Here is a 21,831-nt window from a genome sequence, read left to right as displayed (position 1 = left end):
GATTCCTGGGTCCATTCCCAGAGTTTCTGAGTTAATAGGTCTGAGGTGAGGCTTGAGAATTTGCACTTCTAGCAAGTTCTTAGGTATTGCCAAGTCCAGGGACAACACTGGGAGAAGCACTAATCTAGGGTAAATCACTCTACTTTCACAGCCCTGGGCAGTGGTTCCTCCTGCATCAGCTAAACCATCACAGCCCAGGTCATGATAATATTCTCCATGTTGTATCAAAGATAGAAAACTATAAACTTGTGAATGGCAGTGTTGAAATATTACGTCTCTTGGTTACACACCAAGTCTTAGTCAGTGGTGTGCTGTAGTCAGAGCCACAGTGATAGCAAGTGACATAAGCCACTGGCCGATGAGATAAGCAATGTATTCCCACCTTTGTTAGGAAGGTAAGTCAGAAGCCCCTCTGGCATTTTTTTAATGGCTGAGTAGTATTCCATTGTATAAGTGTATCATTACTTCTTTATCCAGTCATCTGCTGATGGACATTTAGGTTGTATCCATGTCTTGGCTATTGTAAATAGTGCTGCTATGAACATTGGGGTGCAGTATCTTTTCAAATTAAAGTTCCCTCAGGATATATACCCAGGAGTGGGGGTGCTGGGTCATAGGGTAAGTCTATTTTTAGTTTTTTGAGTTTTTTTTTTAAGTCTATTTTTAATTCAATCTCCATACTATTTTCCATAATGGCTACACCAAACTGCATTTCTCACCAACAGTGTACAAGATGGATGGACCTGGAGATTGTCATTCTAAGTGAAGTAAGCCAGAAGAATAAAGAAAAATACCATGTGATATCATTTATATGTGGAATGTAAAAAAAAAAAAAAAAACCCCACAAATGAACTTATTTACAAAACAGAAACAGACTCGCAGACATAGAAAACAAACTTATGGTTACCAGCAGAGGAAGGGATAAAATTGGGAGTTTGAGATTTACAGATACTAACTACTATATATAAAATAGATAAACAACAAGTTTATACTGTATAGCACAGGGAACTATATTTAAGATCTTGTAGTAACCTATAATGGAAAAGAATAAGAAATCAAATAAATGTATGTATATGTGTGACTGAACTATTATGTTGTACACCAGAAATTGTCACAATCTTGTAAACTGACTATACTTCAATTAAAAAAAAAACAAAACCCTGTTTGCCTGGCTAGCATCACTTCAAATTCATCTATCTGTTTCCCAGGTTGGATAATAGATCACTTCTTATTGCTTTCAAGACATTCTGTGATTCTATCATTGACCATTGCTCTTTTTAAAAATTATCTTTTTATGCATCTGTTGTCTTTATTAGACATTTGGTCTTTGTGGGCAAGGGTCATTTCTTATTAATCTTTTAAACTCAGTGCTTGGGACAAAATCTTGTGGGTGGTTGGCACCCAATAAATTTGTATTGAATCAAAGAAGAGATCAGGATGGATGATGAGCGCAAGGCAAAGGCAAAGACTAACCTGTCCAGAATGTGTTTCTAAGACGGTGATTGTTTGCACCAGCATTGCTTCATATACTCGTGCAAGTCTGCACATGAGAAGTCATTGTCACCACAGCAGTCCTTGACTCTTTTCAAGAAAGTGTCCATGTGCTTGTGACTCGTACAGAGAATGACAAATAAAATGCTCAAGGGGATAAGAGGTGATAGACTGGAAAATGTAAATTCTAGCTGGAAAGGCACAAGCTGAAAGGAAACATGTCTTAAGTTTAAAATTCACTGGAGGCACGGATCGGGGACAGTGTGTTTAGCAGTCACAGTAAAAAAGCTAGGATTGAGTGTTTCCTTTGGGATTTAAGAAATTATGTTAGCACACATTTAAAAAAAATAATACTTTGCATCATGATAAATACAGAGCACATTCATCCTCTACCTACATTTTTATTCCTTTAGAGCATTTTCCCCCTTTATGTTCTAAACCATAATTCAAGAACCAATGGCTATTACCAGAATTCACCTGTGTTCCCGCTCTCACCTGCCGTCATCTCTCCCTCCATGGAATTTATAGAGCATACGCTTTACTTATCAAAGTTCTGCCTTATAATACATAAGCATTCATGGATTTTGAGCTATGTCCAACTGGACTGTGAGACTTTTGATGTCGTGTATCAGGAAGGGCAAATTGGACACATCTTGCACTCCTTTTCTCAACAAATGGGAATGGCTGCCTGAAGTCCTGAGATGAGAATAATCCTGAAGGTTTGTAATATTCTCACAATGGTGCATGGAAGGAGCATATGGCATTACTTATGCCAGATACGGTATTGCCATTAAATTTTGCACCCCCAAAACTTGTAGGACAAAGTTAGGCACGGAGCAAGACCACTCATATGTTAAATGAATTAATTAAAAAGAACATAAATGTACTGAATTACTTATACAAAAATATATTTTGAGATTAAAAAATATTTTGAAAAAGTTCAAAGTTAATGTTTTCCTTAAATAATAGATTTATAAGAGATATTAATGAGCTCATGAGTGCATATAATCAACTTTTTGAGAATATATTCTCCACCAAAATACTCTTCATTTGTAATCCCCAAAATGGAACTATCATATCCTTACATATGCTCTTAAAGTAAGCAAATATGATGCCGCATAAATACCAAACTTCAGTCTGGGATCTCTGAACTATGTCTTTCTGCAATTATTAATTTTCTATTATGTGTCATCTATTTTAAAGCTATCTTTACAATGAGGAATTTATGCTATAATTGTAGAATATTACGATTTAAAATGTGAATGAATTTAATAGTTTATCTCGTATATTCATCTCTGTATTCACACAGGACTTCAGATCATGCACATGAAAATTTGAATCTAGTTTGGTGATCTTAAAAACAGGACAATATTGACTAGTAACTCAATTGTTGATTCTTTTTTTTTTTTCCAGTAAAATTAATCAGGTTGTTCTTGCAGCAGAGATAAGGAGGGTTCTTACTCGTTTTCAGTGATGAAAACTTGCCTTCTTCTTGTAGATGTCAATGACACTTGACTACAACTTGGGTGGGCGGTGCTGTGAAGTTCATTTTCTCCCAGAAGTGAGAAAGCCATGCCTACCCAAGGGCTTGGACTCTTAAGCCATGAAAATTTCAAGTCTCTAGTTTCTGCAGAAAGGATAATTCAATGGTTTTCACTTCCTCTGGATGACATGTTTTCATTTCTTTATCTTTCTTTAGTTCTTATTCACAAATGTGTGTTCTCAACTTATGTTTATTGCATTTTTCTCTATGCCAGGCATTTTGCTCAGTGGGAAGCTGCACAGATGAAGATGACATAGATCATGCACTCCAGAGACCATAGACTATTGAAACAACAGATAAATAAACAGGCATCCATACTAAAATTTAAGTGTCATGATAGAAGTAATTTCCAACACTCTCATCTTTTATCTTTTGTGTCTTTCAGGATTTCGGGTCCCAATATCAATATAATCTCTTCACCTAGTTAGACTTTTTTTTTTTTTTTTTAGTTTTTGTAGCTCAATTTTTTCCACCTCCATCTATTTTACAACAACAATCTCTCATTCTTGCTGAGCATCACTAAGTTTAAAACCTTTAATTATCCCTCATATGCAGTACCTACTTCTTTGATGTAGCGATAATGGCTGTAATGAGGCGTGAGAGCAAATCTAAACAAACGATATGTGTCCCTTCCAGAGTCTGGATTAATTGATATATTTAAAACATAAATTACCTGTGAAGGGAGGCGCATAGGTGGAGTACAGTGGCTGGCTCTGATCTAAGACTGTTCTAAGGAAAATTGAAATGAGTCAGTTTCATCCTCAGTGTCCCGCCCTGGATACACCCTGGCTCAGATTAGTAAACAGCCTACTCTTCCTTGCTTCTGCTAGGTACCTTTTCATCTTAAAAAGCCAAGCAATAGGAAATATGGGCAGAGAACTCAAACAGGCGGATCAAAGAAGTTATTGAAACGTCTAATAACTATATGAAAAGCTGTTATATAGGATGAGTAATCTGAAAAATGCCAATTAAATTTACAATGAAAGAAAAAGCACACAGAAAGGCTAACAAGGTTGACAGTTTTACAATAACCATAGTGATTGGAAAAGGAATAATCAGAGAATGGTATAATCATTGAATGGAAGATGGTTGGAGGCAGAAGATGTTCTGGCTCTTTCGTCTTCTTGGCACAAGTGACTGAGTCAAGTTTATACATGGTGTTTGCAAAACCAAGGTCGACATGAACTGTGAGGGCTCTGCTTCCAATGATCTAATATTTCATCAGTTATCCTGTTTCCTTTCCTGCTGATTTTTGGAACACTCTGAATGGAATACAGAAAGATAGAAGAGTAAACATACTCTAATAGCCTCAAAAAATTATCATTTGAACAGAAGAGGGATAGTTACATAGCTTTCTTCATGGAACCAAAACTGGGTTTCTGAGATATGAGGTAGATGGAGTGGCATCAGAAAGAAGGTTTTGACTTCTTTCAGGACCATGATCATGACACAAAGAATGCAGCAGTCACTTGCTATTTTTTCCCAGTTTAATTCAATTGGATTTATAGCCAATAAAAATTCTTCTCAAAATATTGTAACAAATTTCCATTTGTTTGTTTTAGTGTTGGTCAAAAGGTGAAAAAGTTTTTACTTTTTGACATGTGTTGGTCTCTGTTTGAAGACATCTATTTCTCTCCTATTATAATAATCATAATACATGATTGTAATTATTTTTCTTTTTCACTAGACTTTAGGTTCCATGTGGGTAGGAGCTACGTTCATAATTTCTTGGCACAGCGTAGATACTTAATTTTTGAAGGAATGGATGGATCAATCACATGTTCAATTTTATCATGAAGTTTTAAGAGAATGAATTCACAAATACTTCATATCCTAAAAATTATGCTGTTAATATTCTTAGCAGTCAAAGGAAACAGTCACTTGTAGCTGCTATACTACTTAAACATTTAGAGCCGAGTAGTGGGAAGTATTGCATTGAGTAGGCTGGGGCTAAAAGCATTCTGGGTTAAGCTGAAATGGGAAAAGGTACACTACGTTAGACATAAGATAAATTAGCTATCTTGGATGAACAAGTAGAAAGGTTCAGAATGCATATCATAAAAGCTTATAGAGTGCCTGGAATTTGGGGCTATAGAATTTGGGTTTATTATGCATGATAGAGTAGTCAAACTTGTCTTAATAGCAACATTATACTTTAAATAATACTACAGGAAGAATGAATTTCACAGCCATGTGCATGATAAATTGTGGTTAGGCAGGCAGATGGGCTGAAAGGCTTCTAAGAAAGTGAAGAATTGTCCAAACATCAGAGAGGTTCTTAGCGATGGGTTAAGTGTGGAGGAGAAGGAAGGAGCAGGAATTTAAGATGGTTCTTGGCAATTAGATCACTGAGACGTGGGGAATGCGCTCTGCTCGAGGGGTCTCTTTTATCTTTCCTGCTGCTATGTGTGTTCTCTAACTGTGGGGCTTTCTCTTTGTGTCTCTATTATCCCATCCCTGCACCCCTCTGCTTCGCTCTCCCTATTCCTTCATCTTGTTATTTTTCTTTTCTCACCAGTTCGCTCATACTTTCTTCATCTTTTTCCCTTATGCTTCTCTATTTAATCGTATATATTTCTCCTTTACCTTTGATTGAAATCCATCCTTCTTTCCTGCATTTATTCAACAATTCAAGAAAAATGAATTACCTGTACACTGTAATAGGCCAACGTTCTAGCTAATTAGAATGCAAAGATGAATAAGACGTAATACCTTGCCTCGAGACATTTTACCATCAAACAGTGGTAAACATTCATTCATTCATCTATTTATTCAATCATTATTTATTTACTGAGGGTATGTGGTTGAATAATACATGATCTCTGTTAGCAAGAAATCCCAAGTTTGATCTAAGAGTATTTAAAATGTGTGTAGTCTGTAGCATGCTACAATGCGGAAGGATACAGTGCACGCAGCTGCTTTGATTCCCAAGGGATGAGGTTAGAGGTTGGGGGAGGGAAATAATATTATTTTTCTCCTTTACACAAATTTGGTTTCAATTAAAATGTATTATTTGATAATTCAATACACCTTATAGAGAAAAAGCACCAAATACAATGTTACATTTCTGGATAAGTTGGAGTCCACATTTCTCAAGCTCATTTTATCTTCATAATAACCACCCTCAATTAGCAGTAATTTTATTTCTCTGTACTTCAATTTACCCTTTCACTCTTTGATTCAGGGTCTATTAAAAGAAAAACAAAAACAATTTTCTCGGGAAATTTTAGTGTTACCATATTGCTGCTCTCACTTAAAAAATTGTATTGTCTACATAAAATTGTCATGCATTTATTTTTTTTTTCCCCTCATGGCTTTAAAATTTCCTCCCAAAATTTATCGCTTTGGTGATAAAGTAAATTTTTTATTTATTATATCTTTGAAACTCTGAAATGTCCTTTTTCACAGACATTTTAGTCAAGAATTAATTGACTTTTGCATTTCTCTAAATTTTGGGCAGCAGGAACAATAAGCTTCATTCAAGAATTCTGCACATCCTCTTCCCTCCCAATTACTTTTCACCTTTAAGAGAGAGAGGAGTATATCTTGACATACTTAAGCTCTGGACAAGACACCTGTGTCAGCCGAATGTGCTAGCCCTTCCATCCCATCTTTCCTTTCCTCTTTTAAGCAGTTGTCCCTGAATTTCAAAATTGAGATAAAACCCATCATAATAAAGGCACACGTTTTCAGGTTTCAGTGGAGCTTCATGGTACAGAATGGCTCCTCATAAACATGTTTGTGCAAGAAAAATTATGGTGACCCGACTGACAATGCATTGCCCTCCCTGTCTGACCTGTAAGCGTCTCTGGCCCTGTCACCCCCCCAGTAATAGACACTGAGTCAAGCATATGGTTTGCTGCTGTAAGTGACACTGCTCTGGTTTACTTTACTCCTCGGGAGGACCTTCCCATGCCAAGTCAATTTGCAATGCCTTGGATCTTGCAACAGTCCTTTGGTCCCACTCCAGAGTGCTTCTCGAATATCAGATGACGATGACCTCTTCATGGAAACTTCAATGTCTCAGAAACCCCACCTAAAATCCAAGGTTTTTCAGGTTTTGAACTTTAATCTTGGGGCTCTACATACTGTCCTTTGAATCCATGGAGGGATTACCTGGTAACTTGCTAATACGCTATCCAATTTGTCTGGAAGCCTTGGCTCACAGCCCCGCAGAAGGGGAGACACAAAGACTTGGAGGATGAGAGGCAGATAAGAGCTGGCAGCGCTGCTGCATCCAATTAAGATTCATAAGTGAGGAAGCAGGAAAGAGGTGAACACAAGAGAGGTATGATGCCAAGAACGAAAACCAACAAACAAACAAGGGACAAAACAACAATATGGCACTTTATTTGTTGTCATTAGAGAATCTCAGATGTGAAGTGAATGTGGAAGAGTTTGGTACAAGTGTGGGTGGAGGGAGGCAAAATGTGGAGACCTTGATAACCACGTGGAGCTAGAAATAAAGAAAATAGAAATTTATCACAGAAAATTCATAAATTATAAATGACACATTTTTTTCCTTCATTTTTTTTTTAACATTTAAATTCTCTTTAAGGTAAAAATATTCTAACGGTAATGTTACGTACTGTTATTTTTAGCACACTTCAGTTTATTCGATCTATGAATACATGAAGTTGATTGGTCAGAAGTTTTCATAGTCATTCAGATGCTGACATTAATATTTCTCTGCTTGGAGTGACCAAAAAGGAGTAGGAGGTAAGAAAAAACTTTTCATCTCTCAAGCAACTTACTCTCTAATTGGAGAAAAGGCACATTTAAAAATAAAAGGTGAAAAAGAGAAAAATAAGACATATTCACTACCGCCATTGTTTGTGGGTTGAATACACTCATGTGCGTGCGCACACACACATCCCCCCTCTCCTTTCTAGATCATCCTTATCGTCAGCATTGTCATTGTGAACACCAACGTATGGCAAATAACATTAGAACTTCCCCCATTTTCTTCTCCTTTTTAAAATTATTTTAACTTATTTGTTAGAGCAATATTTTAGGTTTACAGAAAAACTGAGCAAAGAGAAAGAGTGCCCATATGCTCTTCCACGACTCCCAAATGTCCCCTGTCACTACATCTTGCATGAGTGTGGCACATGTATTGCAACTGATGAACTAATATTGATGCCTTGTTACTAAATAAAGCCCACAGTTCACATTAAGGCTCACTCTGTGTTGCCAAAGGTCTGTGGGTTTTAACAAATGCATAATACCATGTACCGCCTATTACCATATTATACAGAACAGCTTTTGCAGCTCTAAATAGCTCTTTAAAAGCACTGCGAAACATGTCTCTGTGTGCAGTGTAAGTGTATTTCTCATAGTAGGTGGTCAACAAGACACGGAATGGCTGGGGCCCTGGATCTGCACTTTAGGAAAAAAATTTAATAAGGACTGCAGGTTGTCTCCAAAGTAGACACATGAACATACAACCCAACCAGCTGTCTGAGAATTTCTGTTTTCCCTTTTGCTATTTCCAATATATCACCAAATCATTACATTATTGCCACAGAGCGATCTTTTTTCCATTGGCGTTTCCCACCATTACTGGTAACAATAAGCATTTTTTTATATATATATAATTGACCACTATTTTTTTCTTTCTATGGTAATTAAATTTTCATATAATTTGTAGATGAATTGGGGGTGGGTACTTTGCAATGCTCTTATGGATCTTTAGGGTTTTGATCTATTCCAGATATTTATCCTTGGCTTCTGGGCAAGCTGAAATACTGCACTTTGGTTTGCTACTTGCCTCTTAATTTCACTTATGATGCCTTTTACTGTACGTAGGTTTGGAGTGAAAAAACAATAAAGATGAAATAAAGATGAAAAATAAAAAAAAAAGTGAAGCCTACAACATAATTTTCAGTAAAGTAGTTGGGAGTGAGGGATGGGAGCTGGGAAATAAAAACACTTGCTCTGGTTCTAGTTTGTCAGGCAGCCCATCCTTGGTCTGGTGACTTCAGTTTTCTCTTGCTTTTTTGAAGTGTGTAAACTCTTTCCCCCTTTTCCTTCTTTGACTTTCTGCAAGAGAAATTCATCTTGTTTTTCTGCCACCCAACCATGGCATTCCATGAGAAGTCCCTGCTATTTGGATTTCCTCATTCAGAAGCCTTGTCTTCTGTGTTGGATGCTCCATAAAGAGCTGTGTACACTCCCAGCTCTCTATAAATAATTGAAAGAGTAATAATTTGCATATACAGTGGCCTGTAATTGGCCGTGATATACTCACTAGTAATTCTGCATGAGGGATGCTTCGGTAAAATAAATTGTGCTTGTCTGTGTTTACTTTGGACAGGTAAAGTACTATACGGCAGACTGAATTTTTATATCAAGTTTTAATTAGGTCATCCTGCTTGAGTTACCAAAATAACCTGCTCTCCCCAATAACGAGAACTGGATTTATTTGGAAATGAATATCAATGACTCATCTCTATATTTCAGAATAGGGAAGGACACTTCTCGGTAATATATTCAAGTTAAATATTTTGCATCCTAATCTAGTCAGCCGTACTGATTGATTCTTTGCCAAGAAGAGCTTCTGCCAAGCCAGAGGATGGAGATATTGAGGTCAGGGCTCGGTTCTGCTGCACACTGGAACCCGCTCTGCTGGGGGCTCTCCTTTTCTGTAAACCTCCCTCCAGCGAGGAGCGGGTCAGATCGGAGGGGCACATACCCCACCAACACCATTTCACTTTGGCAGAGTACACTCCTGCTAGGAGAGAGTCCTCTATTTCAAAATGTGGGGCTGGGAATTTCTGTTCTGCTTTTTTCTCAGAGAAATAGCCCTTTACAAAGCAGAATGGATTCTTTGAAGCCAGTTATTTTCAGTTTGGTGAAAGTTAAGTCACGGCGGGTGACAGGGAGAAGTCGCTTTTTAAGTTATACTAATCCTTTTAATTATTATGATTATGATTTTTTAACCTCACGCACTTCTTAAAAATTCTTATCCCAGCCAACCAAAGCAAACACTTCCAAAGAAGAAATGCTCACAATAGTGTTCAAAAGGTGGAGGTTCAATCTGCTCATGATTTGAGGTCTAGCCTGGTCACTCCACGAGCACAGACTGACATTTATGTCTCTGAATGGTGTGCAAGTCACAGCCTATATGCAAAGGACTAAGGGAGTGTGTTCTCAGGGGTTTGTCATCCAGTTAGATTCTCCGAGATAAGAGATATTCTTTCATAGATACCAGACAGAAAGTTGGTATCCAAACTAACACGGCATTGGCACCCAGCAGCTCAGACTTAAGTCAATGAGTTTGCTCTGAGAATGTGTGTTCTCATGGAAACAACAGTTTGTATCCAGAGTTGCTAAGCTTTGTTGGAGCCTTGAAACACAACCATCAGGCAAGAAAGATGATGGAAGGAAAGTTCTGTATTGTCAGGCAGATGTGTTTTTTTATGGAAATTTGCACTGGGAGTTCTCGCAAACACTGGTCAGATGGAATGAGGAGTGTAGGAAGAGAAAGATGGGGTGGGGAGCAAGAGAATTGTAAGTAAGTAAAGACGTGAGAAGAAACAACGGTGAGTCAGATTGGAGACCACTTTCCAAGGATTCCACATGGAGGTCTCAGTTTCCTAAGATTCTCTGCTAATGAGGTGATTAGTTTGCTGAGGGAAGCCAAAAAGTCCTATTTCACTCTCAAAAAAATTTTTTTAATTCCTCCCCCTGCTCCAAATATGATTAAGTTCTTCCCGGTGAAAGTTTGAGAAAAAAAAAGAAAAGAGAAGATATCCTTCTCTGGCTTCCTACCACATATTCCCAATTTGCGGCAGACTTAGCCTAAGGACAAATGGTAAACTAAAGTTCATCTCCCCTTTTGGTTCCAATTCCACACTCTTCTTTCAAAATCCCTTTAATTCTCTCCCTCAGGACAAGGTTCTCATGAAGTTCTTTTTAATTTTTTATTTTAACTGAAGTACAGTCAGTTACCATGTGTCAATTTCCGGTGCACAGCATAGCATCCCAGTCATACATGTACATACATACATTTGTTTTCATATTCTTTTTCATTATAGGCTACTTGAAGTTCTAAACATTGTGTTTTCCTTTCTTTCTCAAACGAGGGCAGGCATTTGCTTCTAACTGTCCTCCAGCAAAACACAAACTACCTTAGAGAACTTAAAATCATATACACGTTAGAGGAATAGCATTTGCTTAAACCATAAAGTATGAATGATTGGGATCCAATAGCCCGGCACTCCAATTGTTTCAATGCTCGTTAATCTAATGATCCTGTAGGTAATGGAACTTCCAAGTAGATTTAAAAAATGGGTTATGTAGGAGAATTTTTTGAAAGGGGAAGAAAAGCATCACTACTTGGTTGGCTTTTACTAACAATGGGCTCTTGGTACTCACGCCTTTGAGAAATGTTACTTTACATAGTTGCTTTCACGTCTGTGTTTCTAAGTTCAAGGTTTTTGTTGGGATATAAGTTCCTGTTTGCTGTTGTTGTTTTTGTCATCTTTTTTTTAATTCTTTCCTTATTCCTCAGCATCCCTAAACCACCTGGTACCCTCGGTGAGTGTTTCCCCATCACAGACCTTGAAAGCCAGTGCTGGGCTCTGCACACAAGCAGCATTGCATTGTCCAAAGCCACTCCTGTTCTGAGACACCCAGTCTCACATGCATTATTCCTGTGGTTTGTGGTGCTCCCCAGCTCCTTCTTCTGTCTCCTGCCCTTTGTGGCCTCACCCAAGCCCGCTGGTTTGGTGAAATTTTAGCCTCACTGATTTTCCATCCTTTGCTCCACAAACATGTTTCCTTCTCTTGACTCCACTCAGCTGTGAGAGCTCTCAGGGGGTCTTGACTTAAGGGCTGTATAGCAACGCCAGGTGGCCACCCCAGTGAAGACCCCCCAGAGGCTGTCGTCTGCCATAGAACACACAGCTCACACCAGAGGCTGGGTTGGACATGCCAGGACTTGGGCCATCACGACTCCCTAAAGGAGACATCACCATTACTGCTGTTAGCAGATGGAGATCTGCCCATTTTCTTTGCATTGCTTTCTTCCTAAGTGACAGGTCCTGTGTGGGTGGGTGTCTGATTGGTAGAGCCTGGGTCATGTGACTCCACTTTCCTTGCAAGGGAGGCTGTGAGAATGAACCAAGATTTCTTATGGTGTGGAGGCAAGACGTGTGCAGGAGAAATTCCTCGGATATAAGAATAACATTCAAAAGTTACTGAGCAGCCAAAAAATAACTAATGTCTTCCACCAACCTCAATACCCCCAAATAGAATAGTTAAATAAGTTATATATATGTATATTGCATATATTTATATATATATAACATATATGTAAATAAATTATATATAGGTTTAAGTATAAATTATATATAGATTATATTATATGAATTACAGATAGATGGATAGGTAGATATAGATTTATTTCCATATAGTGGCTTAATATGGGGTCAACTAAAAATCGTATTTTAAAAACATTTAATGGCATGATGCATTTAAAAAAAATGACAACACGTAGATATAAAACCACAAATGCAGAATGGTTCCTTTTTTTAAAGATTAGAAAATATAACAAAATATTAAACATGGGTAAAAAGGTGAATTTTTTATTCTCTTTCATTCTTTTTGTATTTTATATAATTAATACACATTACTTTATCCTGAAAAATCCCTGTTAAAATCCAAGTTAACTATAGGTGTAAAAAAGTTATCCTTGCATTTACCTGGGCACAGCATAACAAATCTGCCTTGTATGCTCAGCTTTGACCATCGCCAGTAAATACTTGAAAGGGAGAATAGCATTTACTGCAAATCTACCCACATGCCTGGCTGCCAAGCCCTTTCTATCCAAATATTTCTTGAAAAGAAATTTTACATTCAACCGCCTAAATGTTATTGCCTCCCTTCATTTTCAGCATTCAACAATCCAGTTGCTGCTCTCATTGTTCTCAACCAAACACCAACTGGCAAATCCAATGTCTTTTTCCCCCGGTCCCTCGCCTGCGCAGTCTCTTGTCGTACATTTTTCATATCCTTCTTTGCTAAGTTCTGCTTCCACGTTCCTGCGACACCACACTCTCCAGGTCTTCCTTTTACCCATTCATTCCCCATCAGAACAGTTTTATTTGTAAACACACATTTATTTGAGGTTCTCCTATGGTCCAGATACATTAGCGAGCAAGTTCTTGCCCTAAAGGAACTTACGTGTTAGGGGAGGTGGAGAGGCATGTAGAAACAAGTAGATAAACCTATAAACAAAGCAATTTCATTTTAGACTTCTGAACCTTTCTGCGCTGCATACGTAGGCGTCTCATGTAATCTCGGTGTTTTCCAAGTTTCTCTCTTTAAGTCCTTTCTCATTCTTCACACTTTTCTATCTTTTCTCATGGTTTCAACTCATCTGTTTAGTCTTGATCTCACCCCAGTGTTCATGTATACAACTGTCCATCCACAGATAGCTCCACCTGGATGTCTGGCGTACATCAAAACCAAGAAACGTCATGATAAATTCGTCATCTTCTACTTTAAACTTGCTTCTTCAAGGGTATCTCCCAGCTGGGCGGCTACTCACTGCCTGAGGACTTCGGGATAATCATGGGGACGGCTAGTGATGATCATTGCCAGTGCCTCCAGTCTCCCCGGGTACCAAATTAAAGGTCTCTCAGTAAAGGTCATTAAAGGTCATTTTGGCTTTCAGCTCTGGCCTTCCAGGATAATCCATAGCAGAAATACAATGACTTCTTTATTCTAAAAAATATATAAATACATGTAACGTGAGCTATAACGCATACACACCTGGAGGTCAAGCCAAAATCAGATGTTCCAATTGAACTCTATTCATTTTTGGACACAAGTGTTCAAAATGAGATATTAACATCAGCAGTGTTGATTTCAGATCACCCCCCCAACACACACACATCTATAAATCAAGTTTCCAGTTAATATCAGGTTCTGAGCACCACGGCACCTCACCCAGGACCAGGTACGTATGAGGCTCTCAATAAAGGGGTGTAGATTAATTCTTGTGTTTACTGAGAGACCCATTCTCACAAGGCTGCCAGTCATTCACTCCAGAAGGAAAACAAAACTGGCAAATTGTTTTCTACTTCAACACAAGATTTTGCATTTTTCCCCCCGTTGGGAAGTAGAGGATAGAGGATAGATGTGTGCCTTTGATTAAATATTATGTGATGTATTTTCTGCACTTACCTCTTGGCTTTGTTACTGTCAGAGATGATTTAAGATCTCTTCCTTTTTTGGTTTGTTTCTTTGTTTGTTTGTTTTTTTTTAATGGATATTTGGCAATCAACTGAATGCATTGTATTCTCCATGGTGTATTTTTTTTTCCTTTCACTTTCTTAAAAAAAAAATCTAATCCAGTGCAACAGCCTAATGTGGGCGAGGCTGACATTAACACCCCAATCCAGCTGGGTGCACATTTCCATCCCACTCACTGGCAGCCTGGGATGCAAGCCGGCTACCTGGATGTGCTGACGGTTCCTCATCCAGCTGAGTCACTGGCGCAGGGGGGATGTTAGTCCTTTTCAAGAAAGCAAAGGCAGCTGCCACAGGCCACGGTCCCAGTGCTGGCAGAGGCACACTGTGCTCAGTTGGAGAGACGTGCTCTATACTGTCCTCTGAAACCACTTCTTTATTGGCTGGAAAACGCTTGCAAGGTAAAGTCCATGCATATTTTATAGAACAGGTTTATTACTGCTATTAGACTCCGATTCCAATCTATATGATCACCTTCCAAGAGAACTTAGACATTTTCCTCCAAACTTCCGCACGCCTTTTCATTCTGACCAAGGTGACATGATGCCCCGTTCCTGCCACCAACCCACGTCTGCTCTCTTTCCACTGTCTGTGTGTTTTCATCCCGGTCTCCGTTTTCCCCTCTCTTCTCTCCCTCTTTCTCCTCCGCATCCAGGAGGCAAGAGAGCTGGAAAGGAAGGTGTGAAACAGGTTTCATGTCCTCTTGCTACTTCCAGAACAATGAAAACTCTCCAAACCACAATACCCATAATAACGAAGAAATCAGGCCAGAAAACCAGAAAACCTCTAACTTACAGTCAGGGTGTTTTAAAGCCCAGCACTGATCAGAGCTCATTAAGACAGTCATACACACAAATGAGGAGAACTTTTTAAAGCATTTCTTTAAAAAAAACAAAAAGGATGAGAAAGAAAAAGAAATTCACCGCGTTCTGACACAGATGCACAGAAATGGGGAACGGAGCGATTATTTGCTCAAGGTGTTTTTTTCCATCACCCCCCTTTTGGGGGTGGCCGCATACACATCGCAGCCCCAGACAAAAGGATCGGGGCCCGTGTAGAGGCTTCGGAACTGGGGGCTGAGGAGGCGAGGGACGAGAGGCGCATGATTGATGGAGTTCTGGTTGGCTTATAAAGGGCAGCCGGGAGTGCAGAGAAATAATCAGGGAAAAGGGCGTCCCGTGCCGGCTTTCTCAGAGGGGCGAAATGAATCCTGCTCCTCTGCATTATTAAGTTGTCAGACGGGCTGATGATGAAAATCTGAAGGTCAGGCATAACAAGAAGCACCTTATGGGGGGGTCGCGACCTTTCTGGAAGTGCTACACTCATGTTTATCTGCACCTAACCCTTATCCACAATTCTTCATTTGATAAGAACATCAGGAGGGGGGAGGGGGAGGGGTGTCTCCTCATATGTATAAGCAGTGAGTGAAATTAGGCTTCCCGTGAAACTGATTGTGGAGGCTCAATTCACAGTGAAAGATAATAAACCAAAAGGACACACGAGGGATGCAGGCAGAAATTGTTCGCTACAGTGGAACTCAATAAAGGGAACTGAGAGCTTCCCTAAATGACAAATTTGGTACAGCGGTGCTAAAATCAGGACTCTCCCAGGGACCCTGGCGGCAGATCACTCTCGGCAGCACCACTTTTTTATTTACTTTGGAGATCCTCATGGCATGGCGTGGCATGGGGGTGGGAGGGGCGATGCTTTTTGGAGAATGTTTATTTCTTTATCTGTTTGTTTTAGATCAAAGACTCGAGGTGAAGGACAATCAGACAGAAACATTCTATTCGATTTGTATTTTTGTTTGTTTCCAAACTGGAAGCGGAGCTGCGGTCCTCATGCTCCTTGTCTGCACGTGTCTGGGGTGAGAGTCTGTATTTTTTCGTTGAGAAAGTTCCTCTCCCAGGTGTTCTCCGTTTCTTGGGAACTGAGGCTGTGCTTGGGATTCTCAGCTGGGACTCAGGGACCCGAACCTCTGGCTGACCCCACGAATAAACACATAGCTTGGAAAAACAACACTGGGACCATTCACAACCTGCAGTGCCAGCTTCTATTGACACTTCCAAATCTCCTTGTTTATCCCTGTCCGGAGAAGGAGCATTCTTCAGATTTCCATGCTTTGGCGGTTGTGTGTAAAAGACGGCATTTACAAAATCATTTACTTCTAACGTGGAGATATGTTTGAAATTGTACCAAAAGGGGAAATTTGGGGAAAATGAGGACAGAAATAATTTACCTATGGAATAAAAAGTGAATCGCTCTCAAAGTCAGTGAAGGACTTCAACCTTCCTGGAAAAGAATTCTCCATTACGTGGAAAGAGGGAACATGTTATCTCATGCTCTTAATATATTTTTTTTTCTTGTATCTCTTTTAAGGGGTAAAACTTGATTTTCAACTTTGAGATGAGTTCATTGACAAAATAAGTAAGCTGTGACTCGAATGGATAATATTCAGCTTGGATTTACGTTCTTTTATTTCCTAAGATTTTTTTTTTTTTAAATATTTTGGTCAGGTTCCTAAAGTTATCTCCATAAGCTACTTGCCAACTCACATGTACAGAAACATTATCCCAATAGATAATCTACAGATAAACTAAAAAAAAAAAAAAAAAATCCATTTTAGTATCTCTGGTCTATGTAGGAATAAAACTACAAGCTGTATGTATAACTTGACCTTGCCGTCACTCATATCCTATACATTTGAAGATCACATCTGTGATTTTTGCCTCACAGTTACCTTCCCTGTGTGGCTGAGATGAAATCACTACCTTCCTCTAGTGTCTGTATCTGCAATGTTTATTTAAAAGTTGGATTCATTCTATAAAAATAACATTGTGACATAAAGGGAAAGAGGAATATTCAGCAGCAATATTACGCTCAAACATTTGTTTTTCTTTTCCATTTTTTTCTTCCTTTCTTTCCTTCTTCCTTCTTTCTTTCTTTCTTTCTTTCTTTCTTTCTTTCTTTCTTTCTTTCTTTCTTTCTTTCTTTCTTTCTTTCTTTCTTTCTTTCTTCTTTTTCTCTTTCTTTCTTTCTTTCTTTCCTTCCTTCCTTCTTTTTTTTTTTTTTTTTCCAGAAGACAAGATAGGTTTATAATTGATTAACTCTCTGGTTTAGGCTACACTGACCCAAAAGTCAAGATGAGAGAGAGAAAGACTAAGAGCGTTGTCTCTAGGGTGGCCGCCATGCTGGCTAAACCAAGGATGCATTTACACACAGAGCAGAACAGGTACTGAGAGATGAACCCACAGAAATAGTCCCTGCACAATTGGTTTTCGGAGTTTCAAATACAAAATAATCCTTTTTGTTCTTTTGTAGGGTAAAGTGAGTGTGTCAACTGGAATGTATTTTATATAACATCAATCAAAAAACATTAACATTATCTGTTTCTTGTTGAATCGAATCTTTGAAAAGTCATAGTTTAGCATGCCACTAGCTCCATTTGTCAGAATATATTCATAAAATTAGCCAAGATGGTTTTAAGACTTAGGGTGAATTTTCCAGTGACTTCATAAATCATCAACCACCCAGCCACAACATGACCACACAGAATGTCTCAAATAATAACTACCCTTTTGTTACACAAGGAGTGAGAATCAAATTTGGTTTATTTAAAATCTATGGATTTCTTCTGTAAAAAGTGGATTTGAACCTCCTTTCAATAAAAGATACATATGCATTCAATGGTATTAGATAAAAACATTGACAAATAAAATTGAAGGTATTAAAAGTGACACTATCATCAGCTGGTGTCTTTGAGAGTGTGAGAGCGGCCTCTGATTCTCACCTCTTGGCCTGTAGGTTTTCATTATGTGTCTCAGGCCTGTACTTTCTTGCTCTTACTACTTCATGTTTGGAGTAAGCTGACTGACCTTGGAGAAATTCCTTTGATAAGATTGTGTCTGTGGTTCTGGGGCCATGATTTTCAATTTTTCTAGGCGTGGGCCCCATTTCCTAAGATACTCAGAAGTTCATTTTAAAGCAAGTGACCCTGGAGTGGAAGGAAGGGGCCCAGTCTATCAAACCCTGGACTCAGGGTGTGTCCACGGATGAAGCTTGTTAGAGGTGCAGACTCTCAGACCCACTCACCCCAAATCTGCACTTTCAACAAGATCAGAAGTGCTTCACCAACACATTCCAGTTTTGATGGAAGTAGGTGCCATTTGGCATTTTGGGGGCATCATCTGGCTTAGTCAAGGGCCAATCTACTCAATTATATGACAGTTTCAGGAACCTGCTGCCTCCATCCTATGGTTCTCTCTAGCAAATGCATAAACTTTCTCTGCTTTTCTTCCTCCTGGCTGAGCAGAAAGCATCAGAGAAGAGTTGAGAAGATGCTGGGGAGAGTTCTTGCAGAAGCATAAGTCCCTAGTGAAAAGGAGGGCCCCATTTCTCAGTAAAGCAATTCCAAAAGGTAACTAACAACCAATCGTCCAATAGCAAATATGTGTGTGTCAGGTTAATTTTAAGTTGTAATGACAATAATAAAAACACAGACTTTTTCTTTTTTTTTTGCATCAGCTATGCCAAAAGAAAAGTGTATTCTATTCTGTCACCTTTTATTAGGTGCATTTTTCTTTTCTCGCCTTTGCAGATGGTGAAAATTACTGCCTGTGTTTTTAAAGATACTGGGAAGTGAAGGCTGCCACTCACAATACCCTTTATTTTATTTCCAACTCTGCAAGAAAACTCTACTGTGACTTTTTTATTGCTGCTTTTCTTTTTTTTTCTTTTATCTATTCTAAATTTCATAGGGCAATCGATTCAAATCCATTTTAAATCTCCATGGGCTGGAGCTTGGCATGCAAGTTGGTTGGCCAGGTGCAAGTTTCTCTTCAAAATATGACAAAAGTCATGGCTGAAATATAGAGCGGCAAAAATGTTGGCGAGTTTTGCCAAGCTGCAGCCAAACAAGGCTGACTGTTATTAGCAAGGGGCAGAGGGGCAAACGGAGGGGAGGGGAGACGTGGGCCATGTGCCATTTGCATAATGATCAACCTAGCTCTTTTAGAAAAAGAACACGTTGCTACCGCTCATTCCTCTTTGAGCTTTTAAAACATTTTTCCATTAAAAGATAATTCAGAGATCGAACAATGAAATAGGAGAGGTGAGCATGGAAAAAATTTCATGTTCCTAAGCCAGATAGTCGGTCCCCTAGGACTTCTATCTCAAAGACACCCCAAAATTCAGCTTCATCCACCAAAGCATGAAGCCTCGCTGTGGCATGCACAGTTTATGTACCACTGAGCAGATGCTGCAAAATAAGGATGAAACAGTTGCTGGTTCGTCTTAGATAATCACAGAAGATTAAGCAGTAGTTTCATTACAGTGTTTTTACTATGCATTATTTTTTACTAGGCTGTGTCCTTGGAAATAATGGGAATTGATTTCACAGATCTTTTGCATATTACTGATACTCAGTAATGTTGCCGAGTAAAACCTTTTCCTTCCCGCCGTTGTGAAAAGGCACTAATTGGGGAAAAAGAAGGTTCCCCCATGGAAGGCTCTCTTCCGCAGATTTGAGGCTAGGAAGCAATTGAACCAGGAAAACTATATGTGGGCCTTTGTGGTTTAGCAGCTGTAGTTTTGTGTCCTGATTTAGCTGACCTACAATTCACACGCTCCCAGATCACAGAGCATCCCGGCCGCGCTGCCCTTGGTTTCCCCTTCTTGGCCCTCAGCTTCCCCCTCCCAACACCGTATTTCTCCTGCTGGATAAAACACTTGGAAATGGGCTGCTGGTGGACGGGGAGGCCAGAAATGAACACAGAGACAAAGATCACCAGTGTCTTCTGCAGTCAAACACAAACCTTAAAGTGCATTGAATTGTTACCTCGCCTTTGGGCCCCCTGGAGTACATTTCCCCTCTACCTGGCCATTTCCCTGGCCAGCATACCTGCAAAAGTCTCCTCTAACAGACATGTTGAAAGAAGACAGACCTTCTTTCTCTCTCTCCAAAGTCGCCTCTCTCACTGATCGACTTGGCAATAACTACTTCCTTCCTCCCAGAAATAATTTTTATCAGTGGAAGCATCTCTGATTTTTATCTCAAGCCTTCCTCTCTAAGTCAGTGGAAATTTCCTCTTGCTGGGAATGGGGGATCATCAGTGCTGGGGAAAGAACAGTGAGAGGAAACAGGCAATCTGGTTTCCATTGCAGTGTCTTGTCACAAATTAGCTACAGGACTTAGGCAAGACATTGAACTTGGCTGGTAAACCTTGCTTCCTTCCTATGACACTTTTTCTTCAGAGTGATTAAGGTCACAGTCATCTCCACCACCCTTACCTTTGAGGAGTTCTGTTATTAAAGTTAAACTCACGTCCAATAATTCATTTCCATCACATTATCAACACTGCATGCAGGCCAGGATGTACTGAGCTGAAGACATCAGGAAGAGGCTGGAAGCTTTACTCATTTGATCTGTCAAACTCTGAGAACAGGACGTGGCAGAGGTTTTTTTTTTTTTTTCTTTTCTTTTTTTTTTCCTTGCCTTTGGTATGTGCAAACACTTCGGCAGAGGAAAGTCTAAATAACACACTAAAATGTTTTAGATGACGAGGTTGGATGGATTCAGTCGCAACATTCTAGAGTGATTTTTAAATATAATTTGGGTGAGAGAAACCTGTTTCTGTGCACTTCAAGGATAAAACGATCAGCACAGATCTGGAAGTATGTGTTGTTCCTTAAGGGTTTACAGGGCGTTCAAAGTCGACTGGTTCCATTCAGAGCCACAACTGCAACAGCTCAGTAATAGCTCTGGAAATTTCCTCAAATGCGTTCCCTAAAACGCTAAGTCAGTGAGATGTTAGTGGTTATTCTAGACACACACACACATACACACACAAAAGAGTAAGCTTTCTTGGTGAAAAACAGTTTGTGAGATCTGAGATGAAATAGACTTAAGCTGTTTTTTTGATTGCGGTACGTTCAGAGCTTTTGATCAACGTGCATCATGAATCTCCTGCAGAAAGACAGCCTTCACAGCATCTTTACAACGTACATGACCATTAACTCTTTGTGGGGAAACAACCAGTGAATACCTTACTGAACCAGCACACCTCAGAACCACACTGATATAAAATCAATCTGTGGAAATTAAGTAGAAATTGAGATCTCAGGGGGCTCCTGGACATTGCTTTAAATAGATGAGATGCAAACATGTTGGATAATGACTTTTAGGAGAACTCTTAGTTACTATTTTATACATTCTTTCCTGGTAAGGAAAGACTCCACAGATACCTTGTGATGGACAGTTTTATGAGGTAAATAAAGATGGTGCATGCATTAACTTTTTGGCATAACTTCCTGTGAGTTATTACAGCATTCAGAGCCTGCCATGGGGAAACCCCAGTATATCATTTCAACCGGATCACCCATTACCCATAGGTCAACCTAAATTTTAGTAATTATCTAACGACTCTCCATTCGCCAAACCCACCACCCCTCAACATCCTGCCCTGTCTTCCGGTCCTGGCACACTAAAAGCTTTCTTCTAAAATTTCCTTCAGACTTATGGCCACTTTTTAAATCCTCTT

The sequence above is a fragment of the Camelus ferus genome, chromosome 27 (assembly GCF_009834535.1).
Source record: "Camelus ferus isolate YT-003-E chromosome 27, BCGSAC_Cfer_1.0, whole genome shotgun sequence".
Lineage (NCBI taxonomy): Eukaryota > Metazoa > Chordata > Mammalia > Artiodactyla > Camelidae > Camelus > Camelus ferus.
This window is presented reverse-complemented; position numbering follows the sequence as displayed.